The sequence below is a fragment of the Bubalus kerabau genome, chromosome X, assembly GCF_029407905.1.
Source record: "Bubalus kerabau isolate K-KA32 ecotype Philippines breed swamp buffalo chromosome X, PCC_UOA_SB_1v2, whole genome shotgun sequence".
Classification (NCBI taxonomy): domain Eukaryota; kingdom Metazoa; phylum Chordata; class Mammalia; order Artiodactyla; family Bovidae; genus Bubalus; species Bubalus kerabau.
This window is the reverse complement of record NC_073647.1, coordinates 107,365,411-107,379,969: the sequence shown is the minus strand read 5'-3', so window position 1 is coordinate 107,379,969 and position 14,559 is coordinate 107,365,411. Positions and strand designations below refer to the sequence as shown.

The 14,559-nt window shown below is 47.3% G+C and overlaps 1 protein-coding gene across 1 annotated transcript in view; it reads left to right on the top strand.

Moving 5' to 3' along the window:
* IQSEC2 (IQ motif and Sec7 domain ArfGEF 2) overlaps positions 1-14,559 on the top strand; it is a 78,600-nt gene that overhangs the window by 1,893 nt on the left and 62,148 nt on the right. The gene's annotated exons all lie outside the window — the stretch shown is intronic.

Below are 14,559 nucleotides of genomic sequence, written 5' to 3'. Positions count from 1 at the left end.
GGAGTTAGGAAACCCAGGTTCCCCTTCCAGCTCTGCTGCAGACTGGCTTTGTGACCTTGACTGAGTCCCTTCCTCTCTTAGGGCATCAATTCCCCCATATCTTTAAAAAAGGAAGGATCTGCCTTGAATTCTCTTGAATGGCCCCTCCAGCTTAGATTTGATGGTTCTGTGACTAATCCAGCCACCACTACAGACCAAGTCTGAAGTCCTCTAGCAAATGGACAGCTTTCCTCCTCCTCTCACGGCTCAGCTGGTCCTACCATGTGCCACAACCAGCGGAGTGTCTCTTGGAGGCTGGGCTGGGGGTGGGGAAGCCTTCTGCCTCAGGAAATCTGCCGGGAGACAGCTCTCTGCAACTCCCCCGTGGTGAGGCAGCAGGCTGGGGTGCTGGGTTGAGATGGCTGGGCCCCAGGAGCAGCAGCTGCAGCTCAAGGACTCGGCTGGGCTTCACTGCAGTGCACCCTCAGCTGAGGTTTGGTGTGGGCTGCCCCAGAGGGAGATGGGCTCTTCTGCCTGGGGGAGGGGTGGGGGGGCTGCTTGGAGCCCATTCCAGGAGGACTGACTGTGTACAGCTTGGGGCCCCACACTGGAGGGAGGGGCCAGGTCAACCAAGCAAGACCCTTTCAGGAGAGGACCATGGCAGGGTGAAGGCAAAGGGAGACTAGATGGGCATTGTGGTCCTTGAGCCTGGCTGCAGAAGACTTCCAGAGTGGTCAAGCCTGTGACAGAGGAAGCAGCCTCGTTATGTGTGCTCCAGGTAGCAGAACCGGGAGCAATGGGAAAATTGGGGATAAATCAGGAAAGAACTTTCCAACCTGGTCTGATGAGGCAGTGGACTGCCTCAAGGGGATAGGGAAGGGCTAGAGAAAACATAATTCCTGAACTGGTGGAAATCCCTATGAAATGACCAAGGCTTTCCCCAATTCTAGGATTTAGTTCCCCTCCTATTCTCCACCCTGCAGATGTGGGTTTGGAAGCCTGTTTGCTCTTGAGCTCTGGGCTTCTGCCATCTGGGCAGGCTTGCCTCTCGGTCCTTCCTTCTGTGCAGCCTCCAGGCTGTTCGTTGGATTTCATATTTTGTGAAACACATTTGTGTTTGTTGCTTCACATTTCCTAATGGGTTAATAAGGGGATTTTAGATAGTACTTCAAATTTCTCCTAACCATAAATATTTGCACTTCAAATTTCTCCTAACCATAAATATTTGCACATCCATTATTACCTCTTTTGGTCCTCGCAACACACCCTGTGCAGTGAGCACTAGCAACTCCATTTTAGAGATGGGGAAACTGAGGCTCCAAAAAATGAAGGGACCTTGCTCAAGGTTACACTACCAGTTCTTAATAGAGCTAGGGCTATAACCCGAGTCCACCTGTCTCCAAGGCCTGTTATTTTTCCACTGGAGCTTTCTGGAGCCTCAGGACCTGACCAAGTCACAAACTGGAAGAGGCCAAGAGAGCCTGAGGTCTCTGGAGGATTCGAGCAGGGGGAGATGGCTCTGGAATGAGTGATGAGAGGGGGAGTTGATGGGGGAGGGCAGAAGGCCTTGTCTCCCTCCCTTCCACTCTCCCTCCCTCTCTCTCGCCGGTGTCAGGAGGGCCTGTTGATGCAGTAGCCATTGTTGTCGCCACAGCTGCTGCAAGCGACTCCCCTGCCAGGCCTCCTCTGGGTTTGTAAGGAGTGGGTGAGAGGCTGCTGCTGAAAGCCAGGGCAGGCAGGGTGGGAGTTGAGCAGCAGAGGCTGCAGCCCTGGGGGAGGCTAGGTAGAGCTGGTACAAGTGGGGCGCTCCTGGTCCCCCGGCTCCCTCTGGTGGAGAACGAGAGGAGAGAGGGGCCTGGGCCCAGCATGGAAGGGCCCCTCGCCCAGGGGCATATTCAGTCCTCCCAGCTACCCTGTGCATCTGTCACCACAACCCACGTTTTCCAGCCAAAGAAACCGAGGGCTCAGAGAAGTGAAGCAACCCTCCAGAGGTCACAGAGCCATGAGACAGACTCCCAAGCCTGGGAACTTGCCCTCTACTGCAGTTGATAGCAGCTGTTATGTCCACCCCCACCATGTCATCCCCCCAGGATCCCCACACCCTCCCGCACTGTCTCTCCTGGACAGGTTCCCAGATGCCAGTCTGCCTTCTGCTGTGCTCTGGGTGTGGCCTTCCTAGTGCAGCATAGCGCATGATAAGGCCCGACCTCCTTCTGGCCTCTGGGCCTTTGTATGTGAAGTCTTTGCTTGCTTTTGTTTGTATGTTTGTTTAGCAGCTGCTGATATCCACTACGCTCAGGTCTGTCCCCCTGGAATTGCCACCCTTTCCCCCCCGCCTCACCCGTCATGATTAGAGAAGATCTCTGTTTTTGTTGTCGATCATGGCCTGGGCCCCCTTGCCATCCTGGCGCCTGGAATGATTTACAGCTGTGCTGGGGGCCACTGCTGAGTCCTCCACGCTGAGGAGAGCTGCCTTTCCCACTCTTTTTGCCTGGGCCCAGCTCTGGCTTTGCCGTAGGCAGTGGTGGGCTGAAGCCTGTTTGGTGGTAACTCTCCATCCTCTGCCCCCCCACCCTGCCCACCCAGCAAGCTGGCTTGCACTAGGGAACAGCAGTCAGCAGGGCCAGCCTGCTGTTCCTGTCAGCCAGGGCAGTGCTGGTCTAGGCACTGCTGTGGCGTCTCCTGCGTGCAGTGGACTGACAGCGCGCTCCCCGCAGGGGCTGTGGATGCTGGGGGGAGGGAGGGAGCCCAGGAAGGGGCCCTAGGGAAGTCTGTCTCCTTTGGGGTCTTGGGCACTTTTTCCAGGAGGGGTCCTCTCCTTCTTCTCAGGAGGTAATACCATTTCTCTCCCCGCCACTATGTTGGGAGCATTATAGTTGTGTGGGAGGCAATGATAATGTCGAATTGAATGAGAATTAGAGGAATCTTGCTTCTCTGTCTAGATCTGCGGCGAGAATGGGGCTGTTGTCATCCACAAACATTTCTTGGCTGTGTGCAGAGAGCAGGAGGAGCCTCCAGGCTGAGCAAACACCACACTCTCTGTTCTTGAGATCCCCCCACCCCCTCCCCTGGCCAAAGACACAGGGGACCATACCTGACCCATCATGGTGCCGGTGCTTAGGACAAAATGAGTAGCACAGGCAGTGAGGAGTGGAGGCCAGGACCTGGGGCAGGGGGAGCTTTGAAGAGAGTGGGTATCACCTGGTGTTGGGTGTTTGGGTAAGGGGAAGAAGACCAAATCCAGGCTTGCTCTCTGCTGTTCTTTCATCTGTCTCACCTCTGCCTCCCATGGCCTCTGAATTTTCTGGGAGCACAGAAGAGGCCACACATGTGCTGAGTGAGGCTCAATTCTGTGTGCCAGGCACCACCCTGTGTGGTTTTATGTAACAGTAGCCAACATTGTTTTAACCTGTATTTACTGAGTGCCAAGCACTGTTTGTTCCAAGTGCTTTCCATATATTAATTCATTCAATCACCACATGAATCCCTTGATGTATTATTGATAGATACTGTTATTAAGTCCACTTCACAGATGAGGAAATTGAGGCCCAGAAAGGTTGGATAACTTCCCCAAGGTCACTCAGTGCATAAACGGCAGAACTAAGAAGGAGCTAGGAGTCCAGGTGGCTGGACTCCAGAGTCCATCCACAGCATTCTCACCCACCATTCGGTGCTGCTTCTTATCTCATTCACAGAGTCTGTGCCAGGTGGGTGTTCGTGTTAGCCTCATTTTTCAGACAGGGAAATGGGAGATCAGAGAGGTACGGTGACCTGCTCAAGGTTACACAACTGCATGGGGCCCAGAACTATCTGGCTACTGAGCCTTTGGACTATCATTGCCTCCTGCAGGTGGGCGTGAAGATGGTTTAACATGCTCTGCGTGTAGCTCTGGGCTTCCACCCGCAGAGCTCCTGGGACCACTGCTTGAGTCAAGCTCCCTCTCATGGTAGCCTCCTAACCGAAGCCCTCCTGCTCTTGTTCCCTTGGGCCCCTGATGCGGTACAGCCAGACTACGCTTTCTGTGGGGCTCCAGCAGTTTCCTGCTGTCTTGGCCTTTAGGAGAAGGTTTCAGACAGCTCTGCCTCCCGTGCATGGGCCCTTTAGGATCTTGCCTTTCTCCTCTCATCTTTTTCTGGTCCCCCTCACACAGACTGAGTTACAGCCAGCCTGGCCTGTGTGCCCCATTGTCAGCGCACTCAACCCCCTGAGAGCCTCTGAGTCTTTATTATTATTATTTTGGCCACACCCACAGCATGCAGGAGCTTAGTTCTCCAACCAGGGGTAGAACCCGAGACTCCGCTGCATTGGAAGTGCAGAGTCTTGACCACTGGCCCGCCAGGGAAGCCCAAGCCTCTGGGTCTTTGCTCACGCTGTTCCCTTCTCCTGGGCTGTTCCATCCAGTGCCCAGGCTGCACTCCACTGCTGTCACCTCTCCCATGTTTGCTCCCTGATCTATCCCTCTCCCTTGAAATGAGCACTTTGTCCCTCTTTATACACTTATTGGTTTATATCTTGTATCATCTCTACTAGCTTGAGGGCTCCTTCAGATTGAGATAGCTGTATATCACATGCATGTCGTGTCAGTCCCTCTGCTAGGTGCTGTGGGTGTAACTGAAGGAGCTAGAAGCTTGGAAATGCATGGCGGACCACATGGTAGCTGCTCAGTAAATGCTGAGCAGACAAATGAATGTCAGGTTAAGTCCTGGGACACTAACAGCCAGGGGTGGCTAAGGTGTTCTTCCTTTCAGGACTCCTGTAGAGAGAGATGACTCAACTCCAGAGTTCTCTTGGCTTCTGTATGGCTTTTTCCTCACACTCCCTGGAGTTGTTTGGCCTCTGCCTTCTGTGTTCTTCCCACTTACCAATCTCCCAGTTCATAGGATGTCAGGGTAGCGGAGTCAGATGAGACTTTAGAGACGTTTAAGCCAATCTGCTCACCATTACCTGTCCTTCCCATACCATGGCCATGTCATACCATGGTCTTCTCCCTCAATGCGAGACCGTCTGTCCTGAAAGGAGCAAAGAGGCCTGCATAGGACTGTGTACCATCTGCCTTATCCAGTGGGAAGTTACTTATTTAGCCATCAAATCTTTATTGGGCTCTGACCCTGGGCACAGTGTCTTGGAGTCAGAATAAGACAGTCATTCTAGCTCATTCTCTGCTATGTTCCCTGGCAGAAGAATGAACGCTGGTCACAGGGAAGAATGGTGAGTAAATGACTTATTCCTCTTTTGCAGTAAGCCATTTGGGGCAAGATCATTTGCTAGTTACCCTCACTTCCTTATAGTATTGGGTCTCTCTCCAGGCATCCATGTTGAAAAGCACTCATGCAAGGATGCCTGTTTTATTGTTTGTTTTTTTTGTTTTTGTTTTTAGGTTTTTTTTTTTTCTTTTGGCCACACAGTGTGGCATGTAAGATGTTAGTTCCCCAACCAGGGATTGAACCCGTGACCCCTGCGTTGGGAAAACAGAGTCTTAGACACTGGACCATCAGGGAAGTCCCAGGATACCTGTTCTTAAGCACTTAGGAGCTGAAGTTCCCTGGGCCTTTCAATTTAGAAAATGTGGTATTGTGGGAATGAGGACTTCACGTGACTTAAGGAAAGTCACTTAACTTTCAGAGCCTTCTTTTTCTAAAGTAGTAAATGGGGATAAAACTTTATTTTCTGATGGGTGAGATTCCCATTGCCCCTGGCCTACCCCACAAAAATGTATCAGAAAGTTTCCTGACTGTCTACCACACTCAGCAAGGTCCTGATCAGGATGGAAAACTGAGGAATAAGGATGGAAAATAATATGTGAGCCTGCCCTGCCCTCTAGAGGTGAAGTGTTGCAAACAAAACAACCCAGCCAAGATTGTCTCATCACATCCTTTTCTAAACAAAGATGACCACCCAAGGCTACACGACAGATCAGGATGATTCCTCTAACATTTTAGAGGGAAATTTATCACAATTATCACCTGATATGTACCATTTCACTAATGTCAAATGTATTTGTAGCTGTGATATATATGTGTGTATGTGTGTGTATGTGTGTATATATATGTGTGTGTATGTGTATGTGTGTATATATATATATTTTTTTTTTTTAAGGGATAATAAGACTGCATATCTGGATGAGGCTTGTGATTTCCTGATGGATTCCAGATGCACTTTAGCGCATTCACCTGAAGAAAACCTATAATTTCCTCTATAGAACCACTTTAAAATTATTGTCATTATATCTGTGCTAAAAAAAAAAAAAAAAAAAGAGTACATAATTTCTTCCTTCCCTCAAATTTCTTTATAAAACTGGGAGGCATCTCTCACAACTGTATACCTGCTATGCTAGGCAATTCATAAATGACCCATTTTGTGATTGTTGTGAGAATTCAGTGAGATGACAGATACAGAAGTGTTCAGCAAAGAGTGTGTGTTTACTCAGCCATAGGCGTTTTTATTAATAATAACTTTGCGAAATTCTGTGCCATGGAAAGGCATGGGGAGAGGCCATGAGGGAGCTCACCACATTTCTGAGAGAGAGAGCGGGCCGTCCAGTGAATGTTGTACACCAGGGATATGCCACAGCTTGCGCTGTTGCAGGCAAGGGAATTCCATCATGGATAGTATACTCTTCTTGGCTTCAGGGAGCTCACAGTCGGGTGGAAAAGACAAATGTAATGTGGGTCCTGTGTGCTATGCCAGAGGGGAACACAGGAGGCCATGGGTGCCCAAAGGAGGGACATCTACCCAGACTGATGGGGAGGGTTTCCTGATGGGTTTTCTGAGGCTTGGAGGATGAGCAGGGGTTACCTGGGTGAAGCAGGATGGCATCTCGGTCAGTGGGAATTGGGAGCCAAAGGGTGATTAAGGCAGAGGGCCAGCAAGGTGTATGGAGGTGGGGAGGGGAGCACATGTACCAGGTCAGTACAACCTAGAGCACAAACCAGGAAGATCCAGAGAAGAGTCTGATGACTTGGCTGGCCCAGATCAGGAGGACACTTGAGTAGCAGCATGAGGAGCTTTATTCTGTTAGGAATTGGGAACCAACATGGAGTTCTAAGCTGAGGGAAGAGGTGTGTATTGCAGAGTATGGGGTGGCTGTTGAGAGCCATGTTTTGGAGAGATCTCTGCTAGATCTCTGCACTTTGAGAGGTAGACTAGAGGGCATCCAGTGATGAGGCCGCTGTGACAGGCTAGATGAGAGGTGACAAGGCCTGAACTTGGGTGGTAGGAGTACAGATAATCTACTGGGGGGAAAGACAGTGACAGCACATTGATAAATGCTGTGACATAGCAGAGTTTAAGCCATTCATGACCAGCAGGGTTTGAATAATATCAGAATCACTCAGCTCAGGCTGTTCATTTTACAGATGAGAAGACTGAGGCTGACAGAGAGAGAAAGGACTTAATAGGAGGCCACTCCATGTGTATGAGCAGAAGAGCTATGATTAGAAATGCCACTCTAGTGTTAATGCCAGTGTTTAAAGCATCATTCCTTAAATGTGCTATTTTCTGCCTTGAAATCCCGTGAAGGTGGTAGGGATCATTATCTTTGTCCCGCAGATGAGAAAGCCGGGCCTCCAGGAGGCTGGGTGATTTGTTTGGGGAGGAAGCGATAAAGATGATGCATCACCTGAATAAAGGATCTCTTGCTTCAGTGGGAGACAGACCCTGTGCTCTGGTTCAGCCCCTCAGAAGTCAGATTGGTTAGATTTATAGCTGGGGTCTGTGGTTTCCTTTTCTAGAAGCACCAGGCCCAACCTTCTTTCTGACTTGGAAGTCCTCATTTGATGTGACTGAGGCAGCTCAGAGGCAGTTTCTGGCTTGGCAGCAAGGCCTGGAATCCCCCTTTTCTGTTTTCATGGATAGGGTTGGCCTGTGTCACCACTGTGTCCCCATTGCCTTGGGCAGGGTATCTCTAGCCTGGGGGCCTTGGTTTTGAGGCCCCCTGGTGTGAAATGTAAAGAATGAGCTTTGGTTTGACAGTAAACATCAAAATTCTGTAAAACAATTATCCTTCAATTAAAAAATAAATAAAGTGGGGAAAAAAAAAAAAAAAGAATGAGCTTTGGAGACAGGCAGACCTAAATTTGAATCTCGGCTCTGCCCCAACCAACTGGGTTGGGGTCATTTCACCTTCTCTGACCTTTAGTTTCCTCATCTGGAAAATGAGATGACAATGCCCATCTCTCAGGATTGACCAAGATCATTTGAATGGCGTTCCCTGATACTTGTATGTGCTCAATAAATAGTCATTTCCAGGGGAAGAAAACCAATGACATAATTCTCGATTATGCCAAAATATACGCTCTTATATACTTCATTTCATAATCATGATATTATCTAAGATTCTTCAGTTTTTGTAGGAGATAAGTCATCCAAATACCTGGAGAGCAAATCATTAAAATAGGACAACTTGAAGTTTAACAAAACCAAACCAAAACAAATCAAAAACAGTCATTTTCTTTTCCTTCATGAACTCTCCCATGGACAATGACTTGAAGAATTCAGTGCTTGGCAAAGGTTTGCTTCCCCTGAAAATGGCTGTATTTTCTCCTTCCTAATATGAGGCTGTCATGGCTCATTTTATATTGCTTTCTGCCTCAGCTACCAGTTAATTTGAAGTACAGCTCTAGCATCTTTGTTGATCTCTTTTTCTGAGTTCTTATTTTCTAGTTCAATTTTTCTTCTGTCCTTATCTGTGTTATTAGAGTAAGCCACCTGAAATCCTTTGTGACTCAGGCAGGTATAAATAACTAATGGGTGTAAACAGTTGAATGAATGGAAGACTGGCGAGGCTGGACTAGTGATGGTGGGATTTGAAGGAGACCAGAGGGTGGTGCAGGCTGGGGCAAGTGAGAAGGCATCTGTAAAGGATGATTGTGATCCTGTGAGGAGTCGAGGGGTTAGTTAGGAAAGAATCGGTCTTTCACTCCCCTGCCTTGCTTCTGCTCTAGGAAGAAGCATAGATTTTGGAGAACAAGACCTCACATCACCTTGAGTCATCAACCTCCCCACTTTGTACAGATTGTGTGGGAGACTGGGGTCCAAAGACAGAAGAGGGACTTGTTTTTTAAAATTAAATCAAAGCAGTACATATACACAGTTTTAAAATTATATTTATTTATTCACGGCTGTGCTGGGTCTTCATTGCTTTGTGGGCTTTTCTCTAGTTGAGGCAAGTGGGGGACTAGTGGTGGTGTGCAGGTTTCTTATTGCAATGGCTTCTCTTGTTGTGGAGCACAGGCTCTAGGGCTTCAGTAGTCGCCACACATGGGCTCAGTAGTTCTGGCCCACGGGTTTAGTTGCCCTACAGCATGTGGAATCTTCCCAGATCAGGGATCGAACCCGTGTCTCCTGTATTGGTAGATGGATTCTTTACCACTGAGCCATCAGAGAAGCCCCATATACATAATTTTTAAAGGGCAGATAGTACAGAAAGACATATATAGTAAAAAACCAATGTCTCCCTGTCCCCCACTTCCCAACCTCCTGAGTAGAAGTGTTAGTCACTCAGTCGTGTCCAACTCTTTGTGACCCCATGGACTATAGGCCTCCAGGCTCCTCTGTCCATGGAATTCTCCAGGCAAGAATACTGGAGTGGGTTGCCATTCCCTTCTCCAGAGGATCTTCCTGACCCAGGGACTGAACCCAGGTCTCCTGCATTGCAGGCAGATTCTTGACTGTCGAGTCACCAAGGACCCAACCCCCGGAGGTGGCCACTTCTACCATTCAGGTTTTCTGGTGGTAACTTCATATCTCTAAATAAACATGCTTTGATGCTAATTTCTTCATTTATCAACTTTAAACATCATACATCATCTACTGACTTCTTTCTTGGATGACATCACTGACTCAATGGACATGAGTTGGAGGAAGCTCTGGGAGTTGGTGATGGACAGGGAAGTCTGGTGTGCTGCAGTCCATGGGGTCGCAAAGAGTTGGATGTAACTGAACTACTATGACAAGTGAGAATTTAGTTTATTTACAACACATGACTTTTTCTCCCCCTCCCAAACTTTAATAGTTATATTACTATTTTGGTCCTCTATTAGTTACCTTTGTAACTTTATTAGGTACAATTTAGACTAATTTCTTGTTCCATCATTTTGCCACAGTATCTCTTGACCACTCAGTTTATAAGATAGAGCTATTAGTGCCCCATTCTTCCCTCCATCTCTCCTCTATCTTTCCACCTCCCACTTTCTGTATTCTGTACTTTCACATCCAGCAAGATTGATTACATTTGCATTCTGTTCTATAACAGTAATTATGTCTTCAGTGCTTTTCTGGACAAATGAACTTTAAAAGTTGACCACCAATGCACTGTTTATGTGATTATGACTATGTCATATTATTCATTGCAGGGTCAAATAGTGTGCTATAATTACACCTCACTTCTCATGGGTCCACTGCTCCAACTTGTGTACTCCTAGGAAAATTTTCCTAGCATCAAGATCAAATGAATTTTCCTTTCTTATGCTCTATGAATTGCTCGCAGTCATGCCACTTTTTACTTTGTTTCATATCTGGACTGGGATTTTCCACCTTATAAATCTATTTATTTATGTGCTTACTTAAACTTACTGTTGTGTGGGGTTCCTTGAAACCACACGATAATCATAGCACATCTTCTGTGGACATTTTACTTGCAGATTTTTTAGGAGGATTTTTAAAAAAAAACTTCTTACTGAAATATAATATGTATACAGAAAAGTGCTCATATGACAAATGAATAGCTTGGTCAGTTTTTACAAGCCAAGCCAATGTAACCAACATTCAGCTCAAGGTCTGTTTTTCATTCATGCTACCCGGTACGCAGTGAGCCCTTTCAAATTGCTGCACCTTGTCTTTTCTTACATAATTTATTTGGTAGTTTTCTCCCCTTTGTTTTCTCCATTTTCTCTTTCTGGAGTGTCTGATAGTTGGATGTTGAACTTCCTGGCTTGATCTTCTAGGCTGCTTACCTTTTCTCTCATAGTTTCTCTTTTATAGTTTGCGAATGAGTTGATACAAAGCTGAGTGAGATGTCTGTATATCCAACTGGCTTGTTCACTCCCCGACCTTATTTTAGGTGAGCCACCAGGAGCTGACAGTTGTAATGGGTGACCCCCAAATGCCAGAATGAAAAGCACTTTATTCTGGGAGCAACAACATGCCACTAGGTGCCCTAAGTAATACCAGAGTCTAATTCCTTTAACCAGGAGTTCTCTGATATTTTGCCTAGGGATGAATGCCAGGCAGCTTGTGTTTTGGATCTGGGAGTTGGGGGGAGGGCATGGGGGAGGATTTCATGTACTTACCTTCAGTTTATGCCCCCGTTTTCAGCCCCCAGTCACGCCTACTCTACTTCATACCTACCATCTTCAAGCTTGGATTCTCTCTGGGCCTCTGCTGGCCTGATTGGCTCCCTCTCCAGCTGCAACCCCCTGAGTGGTGTTGCTGGCTCTCCTTCAACTGTAAACACTCTTTTCTTTGTTTTTTGCTCCCAGAAATTTATTGAAATCCCTCACCTATTGATATTACCTTCTTCCATCCTCTTCACTGTTACGATTTCATACCTTATTTTATTCCTTCTCATTCTTTTTAGCAGGGTCCTGACAGAAGAAAGAGATAAAGATTTATGCTTTTGAGGTTCAAACTAAGGCTAATGCGACTTTTAAAAATGGTTGTTTTGCTTTCTCAATCCAGATTGAGATGGAAAATAATTAGTCAACCCCCAAAATACCCAACTCTGTAGGCCTCATTTTGGCATGTGTTGCCTCTGGCTCTAGACCTGTCATGAGCATTCCTGTGGCAGTCTCCTGAGCTCCTTTTCCTCAACCTCTGCCATCTAGACCTTGCAGTCAAGAAAGCCCTCCACCGAGGGGCTGGAGACGTGGGTTCTGACCCCCACCCTGCCACTGCCTCCCTCTGAACCTCCAGGCCAGTCCCTCCACCTCTCAGGATGCCCTCACTGTGACTTGAGAGGGTCTCAGTCTGCTGTGAGCTGTGCTTTGGCAGGATTGGGTGGGTGCTTGGAGAACAGCCTGGCCTCCTTTGCTTAGGCAGTGGGAGCAGGTGGGCCAGTGATAGGCCCCAAATGCACAGGAGGGGGCTTTGAGGCTGAGCTGAGGCTTCTGCAATAGCAGGCTGCTCTCGCTGCTCTCCCTTCCGCCCACTTTCTCTCCCATCATGGCTGAACCTCCGTCCTTCTGCCTCCAGCAGAGGGAAGGAAGAAGGGAGGGCTGGAGAGCCAGTTTCATTTTCATTCTCTCTCTCTTTTTGTCATAGTGCTAAGCTGCTTTGGGCTGCAGTACCTGTGCCTAACCCCACCTTCCCTTTTGGGTGCCCCCTCCCATCCTTGAAGTATTGTCTCTTTCAGAAGCACCCCCTGAATGCTTATGGTGTGGAGGGGGTATCAGAGCCAGCTGAGGGAGAGGCCAAGCTGGGGGAAACGAAGTGCTACCTGCTCTGGATGACAGAAGGAGCACAGCTGTAGCAATGAAAAGCACTGGTTTTGGAATCAGACAAACATAGACTTGAATCCCGACTCCACTACTTATTATTATTTGTATGACTCTAGGTAAATCACATTACTGCTCTGAGCCCAGTTTTCACACTATACAATCAGAAGAATAATAATGAACTTGCACAGCTGTTATGAAGATAACACAAGTCCTGGACCATTATAGGTGCTTAATAATCACTTTATCCTTTTTGGATTATTAGAAGGCAGAAATGCTAAAGACCAAATAAAGCCTGCTTCAGTGATTGAAAGGAGAGAGAGGTTAGAAAGCAGCATTTGCCCTTGTCACTCCTTAGGCCGAGCCCCAGGGCCTCCCCTGCAATTATACAATGAAGTTCACACTCTTGTTCAGTTCTGTTTTTGTTGTAGTCTCTGCCTGTCTTTTTTTCTTTAAAATAAAAAATGTAAAGTGATACTTGCCTCTTTATTTTCTGAGAAAGAAATTTGAAAAGGGATAGGCAAATATTTCCTTTGAAGTACATAGCAATCTTCATCATTATCATCATTGTCATTCCAGGGCTTATCAGTGAGTAGTGGTAACAAATGACTAGAGGAAGAGTAATCATCAACAGAAAGATAACTGGCAACTGAAACCACCATGGCTTTCATTTTGTTTCCCCACTACCATTTTGGCCTGTGGATCACGTGGATCCATTCAGTGTCATGTGGATCTGTTGCTAAAAATGTTATCCAACAAGGTTTCTGATTTGTCCTGAGGTTCATCTAATTGTTATTCTCTTTAATTAATCTTATAAGATTTTCTTGCATATCACTATTACCTCCTCCATATGACTTCTATCCTTGCCTATTTGTCTTTTCTAGGTCTGATTCCTGGAGAAGGCAATGGCAACCTACTCCAGTACTCTTGCCTGGAAAATCCCATGGACGGAGGGGCCTGGTGGGCTGCAGTCCATGAGGTCGCTAGGAGTCGGACACGACTGAGTGACTTCACTTTATTTTTTCACTTTCATGCATTGGAGAAGGCAGTGGCAACCCACTCCAGGATTCTTGCCTGGAGAATCCCAGGGACGGGGGAGTCTGGTGGGCTGCCGTCTATGGGGTCGCACAGAGTCGGACACGACTGACGCGACTTAGCAGCAGCAGCAGCAGCAGGTCTGACTCCTGGCTCAGATTGCCCCTTAGAAAGGAGTCTTCCCTCCACCTGAACTATCTTTCAAAACGTTTTAACTTTGGCCTTCCACATCATCATGATTTAGATGGCAGTCGAACTTGGAAGGCATCTTTGCCTCTCTGCTAGTGCTTTTCTACTTCCTGGCTGTCACAAGTTGGTTTTCACACCACTCGTGGTCTAGGAAAGCTCTCATGTGCTCCTTTGGGTCAGGCCACAGTCCCACTCATCTTTGTAACCACTCTGTTCCCTTCCTCACCGTGCATTCAAACTGTACAGAACTGTCTAGGATACCCTTGGCAAAGTGGACGGCTTTGTGGTTCCATGCCTGTATTCTGGCTGTTCTCTTGGCTGAGAATACCTTATACCCCTGTCTACATGGCGGATATCTACTCGACTGTTGAGGAACATCTTCACTCTCTCACTGTTTCAGGCACTTGGAAACAGTGAACAAAACAGATTTCTGCCCTGCGGAGCTCACGTTCTAGTGTGTGAATGTAGGGGGTGGAGACAGAAAAGAAACAGACAAGAAGATACAAAACATGTCAAATAGTGGTGCTATGGAGAAAAATAAATCTGGTCAGGACGATGGGGATGCAGAAGGCCCAGTCAGCCCTACCGTAGCCAATCTTTGCATACCCATTATTAAGCAGCCTTTTCTAATTTGAGCATTTTCTGATGTTATTATGTATTCATTACAACCACAATCCTTCCAACAACCTTATCAGTACTGTTATTATCTTTATCATATTGGTAAACAAACTGTGTCTTAGAGATGTAAATCATATAGTTAGGAGGGGCAGAGCTAGGATTCAAACCTTGACCTGTCTGACCACAAAACCTGTACTCATAACCTCTAAGCCATTGTGCCCCCAGTAAGCCTTGCAACAACTCTCTGAGATTGGAATTAGTATACCTATTTTATAGTTGAGGAAGCTGAGGTTCAGAGAGGGGAGGT